Source organism: Manis javanica, chromosome 9 (genome assembly GCF_040802235.1).
Source record: "Manis javanica isolate MJ-LG chromosome 9, MJ_LKY, whole genome shotgun sequence".
Classification (NCBI taxonomy): Eukaryota; Metazoa; Chordata; class Mammalia; order Pholidota; family Manidae; genus Manis; species Manis javanica.
This window is the reverse complement of record NC_133164.1, coordinates 80,166,915-80,187,816: the sequence shown is the minus strand read 5'-3', so window position 1 is coordinate 80,187,816 and position 20,902 is coordinate 80,166,915. Positions and strand designations below refer to the sequence as shown.

The window sequence follows — 20,902 nt, the reverse complement described above, 5'->3', positions numbered from 1 at the left end:
CCTCTTCTGCTCCCATCCCCGCCTTGCTCAGACCCTATTCAGATCATTGCTCTTTTAACCTGGTTGCAGAACTTTTGGGTTAAAATCCACAAAATCAAAATTGTACTCTCATAACTGCTTTTTCTGTTCCAGGTTCCCCCAATCTTTTGGTCTGGAGTGTAAAAGATGGTTTTAAGGAGGACTGTGACTATGGGTAGAGAAATAATCTAGAAGGTTAATGTTGTTCTTTAAGTAGAGAAGAAAAGGGCCTAGACTAGGGTTATGGGAGTACGGATGAAGGGGAGTAATGGGTTCTGTGGAGAAAAGGAATGAAGTTGGTATGAGTTGGTAATTAAAATTTTGCAGACCAGGCAAAAATAATTTGGGTTTCTGTTTTGGAGGGTTATGAACTTGAAATTGAAAATTCTAGTGAATGAGCTGATTGTGGGTGGGGAGGTGAGTTTAGCATATGAAATTTTGAGCTAATTGTGTGTATGCCTGGCTGCTAGTTGGCTATACAAGTTGGAAACTTGGCAGGAGTCCAGGGGTGAAAGTTCCAACCTATTTATTCATGGGAGTCTTCAGCATTTGGGGGATAGTGAAAAATGGGACTGAATGAGATAGGGCAGGAGGGAAGGGAGTGTCTGTAGGGACAACAGTGGCACAAAGATAGGAACCTGAGGAGCGAAGCCAGTGAGGAAAGGGAAGAGCACGGGGAGGCTCTGATGAAGAGCAGCAGGGTGAGTCCATTCCGGAAGCCAGGGCGTCAGGCTCAGAACGAGCTCACAGCCGCATCAGCAACCACTAGATGACCAACAGAGACTGAAAACCGACCCCTGGATTCATCATGTGGCTCGCAAGGAAGATCTTTGCTGTGGCCGGTTTAGTGGAGTCAGGGAGGTGGAAACCAGTTCGCTGCAGGCTGAGGAGTGAATGTGAGCTAAGAAATAAGAGGCAGCAAGTAGAACCTATAATGAAAGCCTAGCTTCTGGGATGGTGAAGAGAGAAAAGGCACACTAAAGGGGGAAGCTTTTAAAATTTACCAAAAATACTTGAAAATCTGGTCAAAATCAAGAAGGAAACCTAATATTTCTAAAATGCAAGACTTAAACACATTAGCCTCCTACTTAAAATCCTTTGATAATGTTGTTTTTGCATATAGGATGAAACTTTATCCGTAACCCCATAATAATATATAAACACGGTTATGACGAGAACACTATTTTCTTAATAGCTGAATCCTTAACTCCCTTCCCCGTCTCCCACCCAGGGCCTGGGACTCAGTAGTGTCTTAACAAATGGTTGGTGCACAAACATAGTGGAGGCTGAACTGTGGAAACATGACCTTTCCTTGGGGTGGGAAGCTAGCAAGGAAGTCTTCCAGAATCTGAGGATCACTACCTTTCAGAGGTCTTCCCCATTGCCCTCCACCTCAAGCCAGGCTGGTCATATCTGTCTTCATGCCTTCTCTTTCTTGTACATTCTTCTTCTATTGCATCTATCCTACTAGTTATTAATAGTGCTTATATTGTCCATGTCTTTAAAGCTCAGGTGCTTGTCGATGCCCAGGACCATGCCTTACTCATCTCAGTATTCCTGGCCTAGTGCAGTGCAAGGTACACGTATGCTTACTGAGTAAATGAACAATTCATTCATTAAATAGTAGTGAAGGTAATAATCCTGTTAACTATATTGTATGTTTTTCATCGTTTGCCGATATTTTTTGACCTTTGAAGTGTTAGAACTGGTATTGCTAGGGAATATACGGTTCTGACCCTACACACCTTACATACTACCTTTCCCAGAATCTGCTAAATTCACCTTTATTCATAGGATAACATAAACATTTGATAATATGCTATGACATGAAGATTAATTAATAAAAATAAAAGTTGGCAGCAATTGTAAATGAGCATGCTTGACACATAGAACTGAGAGCAGCATGGATAATTAATAAATTGGAGGTAAATATACCCTCCATTATTTTAAAGATTAAGTTTTGCTTAAGGGTCATTTTATTTATCAAAACAAGGAGAATTTAAAGTCTGATTCTCACAGTAAAAGTGAAATTGAACAAATATCCTCTGCGCCTCTGTAGGCCGTGCACTGGATCAGGTGGGGTAGTGCTGGGGTTCTGTTCCCTGACCTCTGGAGTCTCTTCCAGCATTTGGATTCTGTTGTTCTTTAGCATGAAGTTGGAAATGAAGGTAATTAAGTAATCTGGGATCCTTAATCCAAACATAGTTTCTGCCCTGTACTAATTTTATAATAACACCTTTCCCCTTCTCATTTGCCTTTACTTGTTTACTTGGTCCCTCAGCTGTTGTCCTGTGTGGTGAGCACAAACTGTTGCCCGGTTATGTTATAATACCTTCAGTTACTCAAAGTGTGGTTTGGTTTCTTTCAGCCAGGCTGCCTAAATCAGGAAAATAAGTCATTAAGGTGTGTTTGTCTTTCAGCTTTTCTTTGAAAAAGATAACCTATCCAATAACCTACCCATTAGGATCTTTATGTTTCAGATGATTGTAAACTGGTGACCCAATTAATAGGGATGTTGGTTGCTGTTTAAGAATGCCTCAGCCCGTCATTAATATTTTTGGTTCAAGTTTGAAGTTAGCATTCATTAACAACATTTTTTTTGAAAAATTAATTTTTTCAGTATCATTTATTCTAGATTTAATACTTCTACTCATATTCATACAAAATTAGAATAAGCTTAATATAATCTAAATAAAGCTGAGAATTCCAAGAGACATGGGAACATGCTGTTGAATATTTTCTCTGTTTTTTAAATAGTCCAACACACACACACACGCACACACACACACACACACACACACACACACTCTCTAAGGGGAAAAAATCTATTTCACGGGTTCCCCTATTTTCTGCTTTTGAATTTTTTTTGAAAGATTAGGTCCCCAAAATGAGATAGCTGATGACCTAAAGGAGGAATGTGTCTATGCGAGGAGATGGACTTGGAGTCTTAGTAGGCATTTCCTCTCCACCAGGAAGCCCCCCTCTCCCTCACTTTCTCCTTATCCATTACTGTGGAGAAAAGACTCTGCAATGGCAATGATCCTAAAAATCTCCAATATTTCTGTAGACGTGTCCCAAACAAATTTTTTTAATGCTTTGTTTAGTTATTATAATAGTTACTTAAAAAAAAAACAGGTGTATTCAATATACAGTAAAAAAAGAAATCAATTCAGTGTTAAGGTGAACTTTGACCCTTATAACTACCATCCAAAACAAGATATGGAACATTTTCATCACCCGAGAAATGCCCTTCATGCCCTTTTTTCTTCAGTTACCTCCTCCCTGCCAGTTTCTGCCTTCTATCACTGTGAAGTTAGTATTGCCTATTCTTGGAAGTCATATAAGCAGAATACTACAGTATATATTATTTTGTGCCTGCCTTCCTTTACTCAGAATAATGGCTTTTGAGATTCAAACATTGTTTCATCAGCACCCAAAAGCAGTAAGAATGTGGGTAGAGCCTTTGGCTGCTTTATATTCTTGTCCTACCTGATTGCCATCCAGCTGCCTTACAGGCATTGGCCGCTGCACAGAAGCGGACCAGGGAGCAGCGAGCAGGTTTAGATTAAAACCCATCACAGTATCAGAATCTAAACAGTGTCTCCATGGTGGACCCGGCACAACTGGGATGTAAGCAGGCTTATTTTGGTGTCTTCTGGGTTTGCTTTGTCTTCCTGGAGCCTTCCATTTCCCCATGTAGGGATCATGTGAATTCCTACCAAGGAACTACCTTCTTAACTTAAGGTGTGTTACTTTTCCAAAGCACATGTAAAATTTTTAAGTCTTTAATGGTGAAATTCCAGATCTCATTCAGAAAATAGGATAATTCTTCAGGCAGGAAGTCACATACCTAAGTATATGTCATTTAGACCACAGAGTGGCAGAGTTTTTCTGCAAAGAGTCAATATTGTGGTCTTTTCTGGCTGTTGCAGCTCTGCTGTTCTTAGCACTAAAACAGCAATACATAAACCATTAGACATGGCTGTGTTATGAAGCTTTATTTTATAACAGACAGTGGGCTGGATTGAGGCCTGTGGGGCATATTGCTCAGAACCCTGATGTCAATAGCTTATTCTGTCTACCCACAAGCCTTCACAGCAAAATGCAGGGAATTAGTTCTCCAGAATATGCAAAGCTGGAGGGAACGGTTAAAACTTCTCATTTCTCGGTGAAGACACTGAATCTCAGAGTAGTAACTTTTCAAGGTCACAAAGAGTCAGTGGAAGAGCCTGGACAATTCAGAACTCACAGGTCTGAACAACTAATATTCTTTGCCTGTTCAGTGTGGGGTGGATATGAGTCACATTACCTCTAACACACTATGTGATTGACATTTGGGGAACTATCTGAGCTCACATATTTTAAAGGAATAAAAGAGAGAAAAACAGGAATTTGGGCAGTAGCCTTCTCAACACGGAAGCAAGGATTGGCCAGGAAAGGATGAGAGTTATACATTTAATAAAGGATTAACTAATGAAAAAAAACCCAGTATATTGAATACTTTATCAAAGCAATTGTTTTAACATTTTAAATATGTCAGAAAAGAAAAGAAACAGTTAACTGAGAAAATAGAGACCTCTAGATTCTCTGTTACTCAGTTCAGTTATAGAGGTCTTCTTTTTCAGCAAACGTACTTTGAGTTCCTTCTCTTGAAGGCACTGGGAGGAATCAAAGCTGAACAAGGTGGAGTTCTGTGCTGAGGGGCTTATAAGGGAGGCCGAGACAATTGGAGATCATGTCTTGTTTAGCTTTGAAGCTCTGGAGAGAACCCAGGCTTGGTTCTTAGAAATGGTGTTTGAGTTAGGCACACGAATGTACTGTGTGATGTGAGTAAATTTTTGTATGTAGGGAAGCCTGAGGCAAAGAGAGGGCGTAAGAAGGGGCCAATAATGTAGTTTGAGTGTATTGAGGATTGGTGAGTGAACTAGCAGTAGATTCTAAACACCGATTTATAGGATTTTATTTGTGAGATGGATTGGCTCAATGAACAAGATGTCAGAAAGCAATTGTTCTAGCCAAATCAATGAAAATAAATTAATAAAAGTACCTTTCTTTGAGAGGGTGTCTTCAACTCTTTATAGATAATATTGTGGATTGATGTAAAACATTAATCTTGAAAGAATCAAACTCAGTCATAAACTCAGTTCTCTTAGAACTCTTGAAAAGTTTAAGTGGTCCCACCAAAGGAAAATAAAATCGAATAATTGCTACAAACTAGCTTACACATTGGAAGTAGCTGGATTAACGGTAATCATAAACTGTTCAAAAAATGTGCTAGAATCCTGGTAGTTTGGCCAAAGTCCCAGCAGCCTTGAGACCATACCAGGGCCACACATAGTTCTTACTCTGTTACCTTGGCGTGCAGTTGGATGACACAGCAGGATATTGTGGAAGACAGTTTTCCTGGGGTAGTGTACCCGAGGGGTACAGAGCAGGCTGAGGGAGAAGCCTTCAGTGCAACACTAAAGAAACCCTGAACCTCACAGGCATTCAGGTAATTCCATGTAGGCAAGAGCGTTACTAATAGCAACAGATTTTAGAGGTCATCTCAAACTTGGTCAGCTGCAGTTAAGCCCATGGGCTGCCGGTATTATGGAATACACCTCTGATTGTTTTGGGGAAGTGGTGAAAGAGATTCAGTTACAGGTTTTTTGCCTCCCTGAAATGACCCTACTCCTAGAATAGAATTTTCCACATACCCAAGCATGACTGGACCTCAGATTCAGCAAATATTCTATTAAGTGATTCATTTTTAGTGCATCAGTACCTATTTGGGGAAACTCTATTACATTCAGAATATCTTTTTGTCTTTCCTGCTTTAGTATGAATTTATTTAAAGCCATATTACAAATTATAATTATTTGTTGAACTGAATTATTGTTGAGTAATTTATAGCAATTGTCAAACTAAAAATTATTTGAACTATTGAAGCAAGATAACTTTTCACAAAGTGAACATGTACAGCAGATACTGTCTTTTATTTTGGAATTTATGTTCATTACTCCAAGGTACCCAAATGAAGGCAAAAAGTTATGTATTTTATATTTTCTTGGTACTTCTAGCTTGGGGACCTGAGTTGTATTTTTACATACTGTAACAAGAAGATTGTTTTTCATCACGTAGTTCTCAGCTTTTTCGAGTCACAGAACTCTTTGGCAATCTAGTAAAAGCTTTGTGCTCTTAAAAAATATAAATTATGCATATGTATTTAAGTACAAGTGTATGCATCATATATTGTATACATACATCAATATTTATGTTGTACAAATTAGCCTGCTTTTTTAGGTGATTCATGGACTACAGGTTAAGAAAATGTTGTTCAGCTTAGTATTTAAAATTTCCTCTTCTTTTTTCTCCATCTAGTATATCTTCAGATTTATAGCTACCATGACCATTTTATATGCCTTGAATTAAGAGTGTTTCCCTAGTACCTAGAAATTAGTTTTGAACAAATGTGGGACAAGTTCAAGGCTAGAATGCCTGCTGTGTTTGGAGGCTGCCATTCCACTTTGTCTCCTTGTAAGCAGGACGCTTCTTGGAGGCCTTGCCATGATGAGTGACGTCTGTAACTCAGGCATTTCTGGTTAATGTGAGAGAGCTGACAGGCAGAGGCCGGGAGTGGCCTGAGCTAACGCGATAATACCTGTATGAATAGGATATTTCTCTTCTCAGAAGTGAAAAATGTTGGCAGTCTACATTTACAGAGATCAGAGCACAAGAACGTATTGAATTTAGCCACTTCTCAAGGAAGGTGTAGAGGAGACAGAAGCCTTTCAGTATTTCACACACGAGGTAGGGGAATTATGCAAATTGTTGTCTAATAGGAAGACTAGGGAAATTAATCCTTTTAACTCCACACCCACTGTCCATGGCCCTTTTCCTTTGTGGGAGACTGCCCTGTGTTTCTAGTGCTTTCTTCAGGTCCCCATGCAGGTGTGTGACCCATGCATGAGACCGCCCGTTCCTAGTCTTGTGCATCAAGACAGAAAGAAAAATGTTTGTTTATGCAAATGAGGTGTTTCTTAGATTAGCAATAAAGCTTCTAACTCATCTCTGACCAAAATAACCAGAACCACATGAGGCAAAAATGTTTGAACCAAAAGTCAACCTGAGCAAGCAGCTGATCTGACTGATCCGTTGGCATGTTTTCCATTCAGGAGGCTGTAAACCACTGCAAATAGAGATTCATGAAAAGTTGGCTGAAGTCTTGAGTACCAACTTAGTAGCCTATCTTTATAGGAAAGTTAGAACTATAAAAGCCAGATACTGCTCTCTCCTTCAAACATTCCTTAGTAACATTATCTGACAAATTTCTGGATGGGACAGAAAACCTTCCTTGAGATCTTACATTCTGCCTGGATCCCACACAGCCTGTTCATTGAGCAATCCTCACAGGACCGGCAGGAAATCTAGCCTTATTTTTCCAGTGAGGAAACTAAGACGTTAAGGAAATTAAGCCTCCAATATTCCAGTATTTTTGTATGATTTATTTGTGGGAAGGATTCATCATCCTTTCTGAGATTGTCCTCTTGTGGTTTCTTCATATAGCACGTGGCATCACGACATAACATTTCTCTGTCCACAGACTGACATGTGGTGTGTGTGTGTGTGGCAGACGTGGGCTTCTGTGGGGATGTGTGGCACCAATGGCGTAGGACCACAACCTCCGGTCCTGGGCTATCCCAGGCTCGTTTGGAGCAGTGACATCAGCTTACCCTTTGAAAAGGGGAGGAAGGCAATTATTTTGCATTGTCAGGTTATTCTCAAGCAGTATTTAAAGTGGAGGTGGCTTAAAGGACACACCCTTAGTGCATATTAAGGTTCAGGGAGGAAAACGTGACCTTCAGAATGTCATTTGTTTTCTTTTTATGTAATTATTTTTTTCCAGTTTTATTGAGATATGGTTGACATACAGCACTGTCTAAGATTCAGGTGACTAGCATAATGATTGGGTTTACATATATATATTGTGAAATGGTTACGTCTGTAAGTTCAGTTAACATCCATCAACTCACAGAGATACAGAAAAAGAAAAGAAAAGGCAGAAATGTTTTTTAAAAATGTCATTTCTGATAACTTTCAGTTCAATTCTCTTTTCTGGGTTCCTTCTTCTGTGTCCTGGACTTTTCCTTTGGGAGAAGGCAACCTGACCATGCCCTTTAAAGGTAGCCTGCCCTCCCTTACCCCTGGATCTGTATACACCACTTATCCCTTGGTCCGGATATGCAGTAATAAATGCTAACACTTATTTAGCTCTTATTATAAAGCAGGCATGAGTCCAAGTGCTTTCACGTGCATTAAACCCCACAAGTGTCTCCTAAGAGCTAGGTGCTGTTTTGCTTCTCATTTTACAGATTGGGAAGTGACACAGTGGGTAAGTAATTTGTCCATATGAGTAAAGCAGCCGCACTCCAAAACTATGCTGCTGCTTTTTTAAAATTATAGTAAAATATGTGTAATATAAGAGTTGGGCTTTTTCACTGCCACGCTTTGCACCCTTTCTATGCATCCTACTTCCTTTGCCTGAAGAGCCTTGTCCTCAGTCTTCACCGGGTTAAGGCCCATTGTTCTTGGGGATTAGGCCACAGTTTCTGTTGTCTAGAAAGCCTGCCCCAGCACCTGTTGTTCTTCTCTTCCAGTCTGTCTCCAGTTTACCTCCTCGTGTTCTCAGTGAACCCTGGGCAGCCCGCAGCCCAGTGATAATAGTGATGTTACTCTGTAGTTGCTCCCTGTTCCCACACTAGGCTGCAACCTCCCTAAGAGGGTTTATCTTTGTATGTCAGTACCCAGCAACATGCCCTATAAATGTTTATGGAATGGAGGGAAGTGGGCAATGTATGAATTTTGTTTTCCAAAATTGGAAAACAAAATAATTGACACTGGTGAAAACTAATCACAGAAGGCAGTGTTGTACAATAAGAAATAGAAAAAGAAACATTGAAACACAAGGAAATGCTAATCAGGGTTAAGTTCCACATTGTCAGTTCCTTATATTTTCACTTTGTCAGATTTTATCTCTTACAAAGAAAAAAAAAATCCCTGGGAGATGAATGAGAAAGGAAATGCTTTTGTTTTCAAACTGTAAAACTAGTTTCCATGACCTCACTGTGAGGTTGTCCCTCTTGGAGATAATACGTCCTCTGTTAAAAGCAGCATTTAATTTAGGGCTTGATAACTTGGGATAATTCAGAGAATGTCAGGGATAGCCATGAGGAATGTACATGGGCATTGATATTTTGGGGGGCTGGAGCATAGAAAGGCAAAATGAGTTATGCCTACTGACTCAGCAAGAAGAAATATCCAACTGGTGGGTGCACACATGCTGTACTGGGGTGTCTGGTGCCTTCTGGTCTCTGCTGGGGTGCTCCACCCCCAGATGCAGGAAAAGCAACAGCAGTAACATTCTAGCTTTTCTGTCCTTGACACTCTCTAGGGTTATGAAGTTAATTGACAATTGCTAAGACAGGAAACTAATTTTCCTATTATAAAAAATAGCAAAGTCTTTTCCATTTTGAAGACACGCCTCCAAAACTTAAAAAAAAAGAAATCCAAGCATCTGGGAGAACCAACTTCATAAAATTGCATTTAATTAGAAAGAAAGGAAGGCTACATTTGTAGAACAGACCAATTTGATTAAACTACTAGGTAGATTAATTTTCAGGGCAGTCAAACTTTATTATATGCATTTAATTGACATTAAATTATATTGCGAATTTAATTCTAGCTCCTTTTACAGATTGGCCAGTGCCCATTCACCCTCGGCAGACTAGCAGATTTCTACTCAGCCATGCTTGTCATTAATTCTCATCACTACTCCTGGAGGAAAACGAGTGGGGCCAAATGGAATGCTTTTCCCTACTGAGTTCAACAGCCATAGTTTCTGGAACTGTTTCATAAGATTATCCTAAGTCACTGGGTCCTCAGACCCACATTCAAACAATGAAGCAAAGCAGACCTTCCTACCTATTCTTATGGTATTACTGGCATCTGAAGTCAATAAAGGACTAGTGCTTAACTTTCACATTTCCCTACGTGGTTCCCTGGATCCTCTGTCTCCAACTCTGTCTCTCACAGTCTTCTCTGTCTATATCCGAGACCATCTGTGTTCATTTCATACAGACCTTATGCAGTTATAACAAAAGTTCCAGTCTCAGCAAAACAATTGCTAAGTTCACTTCAGCTGCTGCACAAAGAGGAGACCATATGTCACCAGAAAGGACTGCTGTGAAATGGGCTCTAGAAGGTTCTCTTTGGGCATTAGGTCAGTTCTTAGCCTGGGATTGCTGTGTGGTGGCACGCAGGCTCTACTACTTCTCAGCTATAGAGCACAGACAGGTAACAATGAGTACTTGTTCTTCTCAACCCTTCTTAATCATCTCTGGTCACAGTTCAGGAATGCAGACGTCAGGCTTCTAAGAAATGCATTCAGTAACGTTGCACCAAGTTACAGGTTTATTTTTCCCTCTTTCTGTGCTCATAATCATTCTCTTTGCTTTTGCCTTTGATCCACTGTTAACGATGATTTTTTCCCCCTGTTATTGCTATTAACACTATATAGAGGAATATTAGATGAGGTAAAAAGAGACTCAAACTCTTCTAATAAATCAATAGCTTTTGTGTCTCACAGAAATGTTGCTTATGTCAAGACTGAGTCTAGCCTATAATTTGGAAGGGGGCAGAGAAATAAGGGCTTCTAATATCTAGGGGCCCCGTGGGAAATGGTACCAGTGGGCTTATTTGGTAGGTATTGTTTTTAAGGAAAGAGTCTTTGAAAGAGACTTTAAATATTTCTTCTAATTCTTAGTACTATATTGCAATTATAAAAGCTTATAGTAAAAAAATTAATGAGAGCCACTGCATTTGTCTAATTCAAAATAAATTCCTACAAATTAACCTTTTTAAATGCTTTTTAAAAAGGTATTCCTATTTGATCTAATGCAAAGTGACAGTAAAAACAGGTGTTGTATTTTCAATGAGACCAAATTGAAATCAACTATATATATTTTTTGTCCTCTGTCTCCTATCCATATATGTGGTTCATGGGGATAATGCAATATTATGATTTCCTCTAGAACATTTAATAAAGTTTCAGCTTATCCTACAATTGTAGTCCACATTTGGAAAAACAAACATAATATATAAAACCTCACATAGAATGGGGTTTGATTTGAGATTGACTTTTAAAAATTATTCTTAAAAAAATGGGTGTTTTAAAATTCAATGAAAGGATCATATTAAGAGAAATGGAACTGAGTTGAGACATTCCATTTTTGTTGCTATTTTGAGTTTGATAGTGTAACCATGGGCATGGCCGCTGTACATTTCTAACTCTTTAGTAGAGTTTCATCTTGAAACATTTCACACTATGTTATACTGATTTTTGTCTTAGTAAATGTGGTCTCTGTCCATAACAGACAAACAGGTTGCCAAGATTCTTATAGGAGTATACTTGTTAAGCTGATACACAGAACAGTGCTGACTTTTCATAATTCGACAGGTCAAATTCTGGTCTTTATTAGCAAAATTATTGATGTGAATCAATAGCTCTAAAATATATGATGCAATTGCTTTTCTGTTTGCAATTATTTCATCTTTGTTCTAAATGTCTGCTTATCTCAAATAAGACCATTTTCATGAAGGAACAAGGTATCAGGTAATTAGGAAGAAACTACTATTTAAAACACTGTTATAGAATGGAATATATAATTTAGCTTTGGTCATGTGACTTTGAAGCTGTAATTACTTCCCTTACATCTTTAATGAAGTTCAGTTCTTTCTATTAAATGTGACCTTCACACCTTTTTGCAGTTCTTCCAAAAAGGTGTCACACATCCAAGCAGCTTTTACAGGGAACCCTTTAATGATGTGTCATTATCATAGTGAAATTAAATGTATCTTTGGGTAACTGAGACCATCTAGTCATGCTAAATCATGGTAGGAAAAGGTCTGTGATAGGGAAATTAAAGATGAGTACAGTTCTGTATAAGGTGTCATAATCAGGGTATGTTTAAAGACTAAGATCTGAAGAACCATACTGGCTACAAAAGAGAACATTGTCAAAACTTTCAAATCACTAAGCAGGAGACATTGGGCAGGTGTCTGCCTCATGCTAATCCCATTGGCATGGAGAACATTTCCAGAACTAGTGACTCACTGTACGCTCCAGCATCTGTAGTTCTGCGACTGAGACCAGAGTGAAGTGGTGAAATCTCCTGCTTCAGGACTTTGGTAAACTGGTCTACAAATCGAGGGCAGGCATTTCCTCCCTTGCCTCTGCAGGTTAGTTTCCAAAGGGACTTCACAAGCAGTATGGTGAATGAGGCACGGGAGCTGAGAAGCTTTATTTGCCTGCTGTGTTTCCCAAGTAGACCCATACGTACATGTCAGCAGATGGACGAATGTGCTCCAAGGGTAAGGAGGCCAGGGAGTTTGTGAAGGAGCCTGAAAGAAAGGAGTTTCCCAGAACAATTACAAAGCAATATGGAGAAAGCACAGGTCTACCAAGGTAATGGCTGGGTTGGAGATATTATCAGAAGAGAAGTGTGAGACAGTGAAATTGAATTGTGGCTTTTTGCCAAAAAGTGACAGCGTAATTCCTTAAGCATAGAAATATCCTTAGACTGGTGGTTACAGACAAGGAAGACACCATGATTTGACAAAAGGACTGGAGGGAAATGAAGTGGCTGAAATGAGAGAAATGGGGAAAGGCACCACTGAGCTCATGATGGTAAGAACGACTGATTTTAGGATGAAGAAATGAGAGTCAGAATTATTAAAACCAAATGGAGCACTTACCAGCTTTTATACAGATACTGATTCCAAGCAGATGAAAAATGATCATTTAAAATTCACATCTTATGTACCAAATTCTGTAAAATGCTTGAGAAGGAAGATCAATAGAATGTTCACTTTTATGAGCATCTGTGATTATAAACCAGAATTTATGGAGACAACTTTATGTAGCTTTAGCTGCATAGTATGTTTTTTGTTATATATATTTTGAGGTAGGGGAGGTTGGTGTTTGTTTTATATTGATTTTGCCTTGTAGGAGTGATAGAGTTAATCAGTGGCCCTAATGGATTTTATAGGTAGAAAAAAATGAAGTGAAAGATTCTTGTTAATAGAAAGCTTGGGGATGGGACCACACAAATGCTGGACAGAGAACAGCTATTGGTGGTGGTTGTCATAACCAGTGGTTTCTGGAGTTGCTGTAAAGAATGTCCTGAAACTAATTTGATAAAGAGATGAGAGCTGAATTTCATGCAATTTGACTTGTGCCAGTTACACTGGTTGTGCATGTGAGATGAGTATTATATGTTACTATGCAAAATGGGACACCTTTTAAAGCAAAATGAGGTGCTATGCATTTATGCTTGAACAACAGGTATAAACTGAGATTCTTCTGAGCAAACCAGCATATGTGGTCACCCTATGCCCGAGTCCAAATACTATAAATTGCATTCCTAAAATGATTATCATTCCTGGACATTTGAGCCATTTCTTTATATTGTCAATAAACAAAGAATATCAGGTCAATTAGTTTATGTCTGAACTGCTACAGTTCATATATTGGTCACAAAAGAATCAGGGCATTTGGGTCCTAAGTCACTGCTAATTTCATGTTCAGCCTCACCAATTGTGAAATGATAAACTTCGTTGGCTTTGAAAGAAGCAGATTGATGGTGAAGGGCAAGATTTCTGGAGCCAGACTCCTGGACTGGAATCCTGGCTCTTCTACTGGCTATGGAATACGAAGCATAAAATATCCTTTCTGACTTTTTGCAAAGAATATGTCCTGTTTAACAGTTATCACAAATGAAAAATAGCCATATTTTTTGGAAACTGTTCAATGCAATGAGGTGTTCCTCTTTAACATGGGGAAGTTTGGGAAACAGAAAAAAGCCCTGTTCTGTATTCTGTGGAGCTGTGCGGAATGGGGAGTAGAACAGAACTGAGAGACAGGAAGGGAGACAAATGGAGTAAAACCTTGAGAAGCAAAATGTCCCTAGAGAGATGGGTCAGAGGTAAACCTATGGAGATAGAAACTTGGCCAGCATTACATTTGGGGGGAGTATATTTGAATTAGAAATTATAGGGACATACTGATGGTTAATTCTAAGCTTGAGTTTACAACTATCTAGGAAAATATAATTCATACAGATTTAGTAAAGGAACGTTTAAGTAGAGGTTCATGTCCTACTTAACTACCTATTGAATTAAGAATTCGTTAATGACCAGGATATATGTTATTTTCCAAAATTTTGTGACCTCTCTCGAGTTCCTTCTCTCCATCATTTCAAAGTTGGTGAGATCTGTGACATCTGAGACACAGGTACAGACTGAATAGACAATATTTTTGGCACCTTGGGCAAATTCTTTAAAATTAAATCTAGTTTTCACACTACAGTGCCTCAGAAGAAAAATAATGAACTCTGCCTGTATCACCTGTCAAGTCAGGAGGCTTTGAGGTGGTTTCCTTGGACTAGTGATTCAGTGCCTGAGCTGTGAATTTTTGACCTTGAGGGCTATTTTCCAAGTACCTTTAGTCTGTCCTTTATTCTTTTTTCTGAAGTTTTTCAGAAAAGCAGTTTGGAAACAAACTGTAGTTTGAGGAACTCTTCCTTTTCACATAGATCACTGCATGCAATTACAGATTTTCTAGAAATATTATCTAGAAGATTCAAAGTAAGGAATTCCTGTGGCAGTCATACCGTCCTCACAACAGATGAGAGTGGGGAGAGTACCGGTTTAAAATCTAGGCAGCATCAAAAAGATGCTGTGTTCTTTGGTTTAGTGCATAGAATCTGCTGTTGAGTCTGTTGCTCGCTTAGAATATTGCACCAGAAAGCAGGAAGGAAAGCAAATGTAAATGTGAATTATCTAATTTTCCTCCTAGGTGGTTGGTCTAGTAAATGTTTGTAGCATATAGATCTGAAATCGAGATTTTACGGTACTGGTGACTTTTTTTTCTACTCTACATATGTCCACTTATTTACTTTAGATAAATGAGAGTTGTGGTATGTATGTATGTATGTATGTATTTATTTATTTTTCATGTAAAAGTGATGTTTGTAATTTTTTTTATTTTGGTATCATTAATGTACAATTACATGAGCAACATTATGATTACTAGACTCCTCCCATTATCAGTTCACCACCACAGACCCCCCTTAGAGTCACTGTCCATCAGCGTAGTAATTGCTATTGAATCACTACTTGTCTTCTCTGTGTTGTACTGCCTTCCTCATGCCACACGCTTACATTACGTGTGCTAATCGTAATGCCCCTTTTTCCCCCTTATCCCTCCCTTCCCACACATCCTCCCCAGTCACTTTCCCTTTAGTAACTGTTAGTCCATTCTTGGGTTCTGTGAGTCTGCTGCTGTTTTGTTCCTTCTATTTTTCCTTTGTTCTTATACTGCACAGATGAATGAAATCATTGGATACTTGTCTTTCTCTGCCTGGCTTATTTCACTGAGCATAATACCCTGTAGCTCCACCCATGTTGTTGCAAATGGTAGGATTTGTTTTCTTCTTATGGCTGAATAATACTTAATTGTGTATATGTACCACATCTTCTTTATCCATTCATCTACGGATGGACACTTAGGTTGCTTCCATTTCTAGGCTATTGTAAATTGTGCTGCGACAAACATAGGGGTGCATGTGTCTTTTTTCAAACTGGGCTCCTGCATTCTTAGAGTAAATACCTAGGACTGGAATTCCTCGGTCAAATGGTATTTCTATTTTGAGTTTTTTGAGGAACCTCTATACTGCTTTCCACAATGGTTCAACTAATTTACATTCCCACCAGCAGTGTAGGAGGGTTCCCCTTTCTCCACATCCTCGCCAACATTTGTTGTTGTTTGTCTTTTGAATGGTGGCCATCCTAACTGGTGTGAGGTGATATCTCAATTGTGGTTTTAGTTTGCATTTCTCTGATGATTAGCGATGTGGAGCATCTTTTCATGTGTCTGTTGCCCATCTGAATTTCTTCTTTGGAGAAGTGTCTGTTCAGATCCTCTGCCCACTTTTTAATTGGATTATTTGCTTTTTTTTGTTGAGGTGCATGAGCTCTTTATGTATTTGTGATGTCAACTCCATATTGGATCTATCATTTATGAATATATTCTCCCATACTGTAGGATGCCTTTTTGTTCTGTTGATGGTGTCCTTTGCTGTACAGAAACTTTTCAGCTTGATATAGTCCCACCTGTTCATTTTTGCTTTTGTTTTCCTTTCCTGGGGAGATATGTTCATGAAGAAGTTGCTCATGTTTATGTCCAGAAGATTTTTGCCTATGTTTTTTTCTAAGAGTTTTATGGTTTCATGACTTACATTCAGGTCTTTGATCCATATTGAGTTCCCTTTTGTGTATGGAATTAGACAATGAACCAGTTTCATTCTCTTACATGTAGCTGTCCAGTTTTGCCAACACCAGCTGTTGAAGAGGCTGTCATTTCCCTGTTGTATATCCATGACTCTTTATCATATATTAATTGACCATATATGTATGGGTTAATATCTGGACTTTCTATTCTGTTCCACTGGTCTGTGGGTCTGTTCTTGTGCCAGTACCAAATTGCCTTGATTACTTTGGCTTTGTAGTAGAGCTTGATGTTGGGAAACGAGATCCCCCCTGCTTTATTCTTCCTTCTCAGGATTGTTTTGGCTATTCAGGATCTTTTGTGGTTCCATATGAATTTTAGAACTATTTGTTCCAGTTCACTGAAGAATCCTGTTGATATTGTGATAGGGATTGGATTGAAACTGTAGATTGCTTTAGGCAGGCTGGCCATTTTGACAATATTAACTCTTCCTCCTCAAGAGCATGGGATGAATTTCCATTTGTTGCTGTTCTACTTCATTTCTTGTAAGAGTGTCTTGTAGTTTTCAGGGTATAGGTCTTTCACTTCCTTGGTTAGGTTTATTCCAAGATATTTTATTCTTTTTGATGCAGTTGTGAATGGAATTGTTTTCCTGATTTCTCTTTCTGCTAGTTCATCATTTGTGTATAGGAAAGCAACAGATTTCATTGTATTAATTTTGTATCCTGCAACTTTGCTGAATTCCGGTATTAGTTCTAGTAGCTTTGGAGTGCAGTCTTTAAGGTTTTTTATGTACAATATCATGTCATCTGCAAATAGTGACAGTTTGACTTCTTCCTTACCAGTCTGCATGCCTTGTATTTCTTTGTTTTGTCTGATTGCCGTGGCTAGTACTATGTTAAATAAAAGTGGAGAAAGTGGGCATCCCTGCCTTGTTCGTGATCTTAGGTGAAAAGCTTTCAGCATCTCGCTGTTAAGTATGATGTTGGCTGTGGGTTTGTCATATATGGCCTTTATTATGTTGAGATACTTGCCCTCTATGCCCATTTTGTTGAGAGTTTTTCTCATGAATGGATGTTGAATGTTGTCAAATGCTTCTTCAACATCTATGGAGATAATCATGTGGTTTTTGTCCTTTTTGTTGATGTGGGGAGTGATGTTGATGGATTTTTGAATGTTGTGCCATCCTTACATCCCTGAGATGAATCCCACTGGATCATCATGTATGATCCTTTTGATGTATTTTTGAATTTGGTTTGCTTATATTTTGTTGAGTATTTTTGCATCTATGTTCATCAGGGATATAAATCCATAATTTTCTTTTTTTGTGGCGTCTTTGCCTGGTTTTCTTATTAGAGTGATGCTGGCTTCATAGAATGAGTTTGGAAGTATTTCCTCTTCTGCTTTTTGGAAAACTTTAAGGAGAATGGGTATTATGTCTTCTCGAAATGTCTGATAAAATTCAGCAGTCAATCCATCTGGCCCGGGAATTTTGTTCTTGGATAGTTTTTTGATTACCAATTCAATTTCATTGCTGGTAATTGGTCTGTTTAGGTTTCCTGTTTCTTCCTTGGTCAGTCTTGGAAGGTTGAATTTTTCTAGAAAGTTGTCCACTTCTTCTAGGTTATCCAGTTTGTTAGCATATAGATTTTCATAGTATTCTCTAATAATTCTTTGTATTTTTGTGGTGTCCAGTGGTATTTATTTTTTCTCATTTCTGCTTCTGTTTATGCATTTAGATTCTCTTTTTTTCTTAATAAGTCTGGCTAAGGGTTTAGCTATTTTGTTTATTTTCTTCAAGAACCAGATCTTGTTTTCATTGATTTTTTTCTATTTTATTCTTCTCAATTTTATTAATTTCTTCTCTGATCTTTATTATGTTCCTCCTTCTGCTGACTTGGAGCTTCCTTTGTTGTTCTTTTTCCAGTTTCAATAATTGTGACTTAAGAGTATTCATTTGGGATTGTTCTTCCTTCTTTAAATAAGCCTGGAGTGCTATATACTTTCCTCTTAGAACTGACTTTTGCTGCGTCCCACAGAAGTTGGGGCTTTGTACTGTTTTTTTAAATTTGTGTCCATATATTGCTGATCTCTGTTTTAATTGGGTCATTGATCCACATGTTGTTAAGCCTCCATGTGTTTGTGAGCCTTTTTGTTTTCTATGTGCAATCTATTTGTAGTTTTATACCTTTGTGATCTGAGAAGTTGGTTGGTATAATTTTAATCTTTTTGAATTTACTGAGGCTCTTTTTATGGCCTAGTATGTGGTCTATTCTAGAAAATCTTCTATGTGCACTTGAGAAGAATGTGTGTTCTGCTGCTTTTGGGTGTAGAGTTCTGTAAATGTCTGTTAGATCTGTCTGTTCTAGTGTGTTGTTCAGTGCCTCTGTGTCCTTACTTATTTTCTGTCATGTTGATCTGTCCTTTGGAGTGAGTTGTGTGCTGCAGTCTCCTAAAATGAATGCATTGCATTCTATTTTCTCCTTTAATTGTGTTAGTATTTGTTTCACATATTTCGGTGCTCTGTGTTGAGTGCATAGATAGTTATAATGGTTATATCCTCTTGTTGGACTGACCCCTTTATCATTATGTAATGTCCTTCTTTATCCCTTGTTACTTTCTTTGTTTTGAAGTCTATTTTATGTGATACAAGTACGGCAACTCCTGCTTTTTTCTCCCCATTGTTTGCATGAAATAACTTTTTCCATCCCTTCACTTTTAGTCTGTGTATGTCTTTGGTTTTGAGGTGAGTCTCTTGTAAGCAGCATATAGATGGGTCTTGCTTTTTAATCCATTCTAATACTCTGTGTCTTTTGATTGGTGCATTCTGTCCATTTACATTTAAGGTGATTATCAATAGATATGTACTTACTACCATTGCAGGCTTTGGATTCGTGGTTACCAGAGGTTCAAGGGTAGCTTGTTTACTATCTGTCTAACTTTAACTCACTTATTATGCTATTATTAACACAGTCTGATGATTCTTTATTTTTCTCACTTCTTATTCTTCCTCCTCCAGTCTTTATATATTCGGTGTTTTATTCTGTACTCTTTTGTGTTTCCATTGACTGCTTTTGTGGATAGCTGATTTGATTTTTTGCCTTTAGTTAGTATTTGTTTGGTCTGCTTTCTTGGTGTGATTTTTTTCTCTGGTGACATCTATTTTGCCTTAGGAATACTTCCATCTAGAGCAGTCCCTTTAAAATACCCTGTAGAAGTGGTTTGTGGGAGGTAAATTCCCTCAGCTTTTGTGTATCTGGATATTGTTCAATCCCTCCTTCAAAGTTAAATGATAATATTGCTGGATGTAGTATTCTTGGTTCAAGGCCCTCCTTTTCCTTTGCATTAAATATATGCCATTCACTTCTGCCCTATAAGGTTTCAGTTGAGAAGTTTCATGATAGCCTGATGGGTTTTCCTTTGTAGGTGACCTTTTTTATCCTCTCTGGCTGCTTTTAATACCCTGTCCTTGTCTTTGATCTTTACCATTTAATTATTATATGTCTTGGTGTTTTCCTCCTTTGGTCCCTTGTGTTGGGAGATCTGTGGGCTTCCATAGTCTGAGAGACTATTTTTTCCCCAGTTTGGGGAAGTTTTCAGCAATTATTTCTTCAAAGACACTTTCTATCCCTTTTTCTCTCTCTTCTTCTTCTGGTACCCCTATAATGCAGATATTGTTCCATTTGGATTGGTCACAGTTCTCTTAATATTCTTTCATTCCATAGATCCTTTTATCTCTCTCTGCCTCAGCTTTCTGTATTCCTGTTCTCTGTTTTCTATTTCATTAACACTCTCCTGCACCTCATCCAGTCTGCTCTTAAGTCCTTCTATTGATTGTTTCATTTCTTTTATCTCCCTCCAGACTTCATCCCTTAGCTCTTACATATTTCTCTTCAAATCCATCAGCATGGTTATGACTTTTATTTTGAATTCTTTTTCAGGAAGATTGGTTATATCTCTCTCAGCAGGCCCTCTCTCTGTCATGGTTTGAATGATTTGTAGTGGAGCAGGTTCTTCTGCCTTTTCATCGTGATAGAAGTGATTGCCGGCAAAGTGATAGCTGGCAAGTGCCTCGTGTGTCAGCTGGTAGAGCAATGTCCCTCCCTGCTTGCTGGTTGCCTTGCTCTTCTCCGCCGCCTGTGCTGGCTACCCACACACCCGAGGCAGTCTCTGCGTTAATTCCCTGAGCTGCCATGGGCGGGGTGGCCCTCAGGATGTCCTAGGGTACTGCAGAGGCTTTCCGGTGTGTCAGGTATGTTTTCCTATGAGAACAGGGCCCCTTCATGCCTTTTGGATTTTGCCCCAGGTTCCTCTGACTGTGCCAGGCAGCTGTGTGCTGGAGGCAACTTCTGGGTGTGGTCCGGTTAGCTGCAGACTTGGAGAGGACTCCACGTGGTTGCTGTGGGTGGAGATGCTTTCTGGCTGCTCCGCAGCAACAGCAGGTCAGCCAGCATGATTGTAGTGCCCTTGGGGGGCGGGGAAATGAACAGCAGGCTGCCTGTTGCTGTGAGGGACCTTGGAGGTGCGCCACCATCTGAGGGTTCAGGGCGCCTGAAG

The 20,902-nt window shown here is 38.9% G+C and overlaps 1 protein-coding gene across 12 annotated transcripts in view; it reads left to right on the top strand.

The window, feature by feature from the left end:
* The window catches only part of ARHGAP28 (Rho GTPase activating protein 28), a 174,386-nt gene that overhangs the window by 9,620 nt on the left and 143,864 nt on the right, over window positions 1-20,902 (top strand). Inside the window, exon 1 of one of the 12 annotated variants that reach the window (XM_073212824.1) lies at window positions 20,365-20,787. The exons of the other annotated variants lie outside the window; for them this stretch is intronic. The gene's annotated coding sequence lies outside the window, so the exon portion shown is untranslated. Of the gene's footprint in view, window positions 1-20,364; window positions 20,788-20,902 lie in introns of those variants that run through there. 12 annotated transcript variants of the gene reach the window in all.